Source organism: Penaeus monodon, chromosome 24 (assembly GCF_015228065.2).
Source record: "Penaeus monodon isolate SGIC_2016 chromosome 24, NSTDA_Pmon_1, whole genome shotgun sequence".
In the NCBI taxonomy this organism is placed as follows: Eukaryota; Metazoa; Arthropoda; class Malacostraca; order Decapoda; family Penaeidae; genus Penaeus; species Penaeus monodon.
In genome coordinates, this window is record NC_051409.1 from 13,411,450 (window position 1) to 13,411,872 (window position 423).

A 423-nucleotide genomic window follows, 5' to 3' on the forward strand; every position below is an offset into this window, starting at 1 on the left:
TTTTACTTTGCCTGTATTTCCTTCTCACTCTCCATAACATTTACAGTTGATTACTAAATGTTTGTTATCAAAGAGTTAAAACAAATGTCTCATATATTAATTTGTTCTCCCTAGTTTTATCATGAACAGTTATGGAGCATTATTAAAACTGTTCATTTATATTTTATTATATGTTATATATTTCATGCAATACTTATAAAATGCCAGGTGATAAATGCACTTTCTCATCTGTCAGTTAGCTATAGTCTTAATTGAGTGTAAATTGTTATGGATGTGCAAATACTATAGAAAAAAGAAGTTGAAAATAATAGTAGACATTAATATCCTATACCACTGTGTGGTAATTAAATTTTATATAGTATATATAGTTCTGAGATGGCGAACCTTTTGGCGGAAAAGTACATCATGCCCCCCCCCCCCCCC

At 30.5% G+C, this 423-nt stretch overlaps 1 protein-coding gene across 1 annotated transcript in view; it reads right to left on the bottom strand.

Moving 5' to 3' along the window:
- The window catches only part of LOC119588861 (jmjC domain-containing protein 8-like), a 4,768-nt gene that overhangs the window by 2,357 nt on the left and 1,988 nt on the right, over positions 1–423 (bottom strand).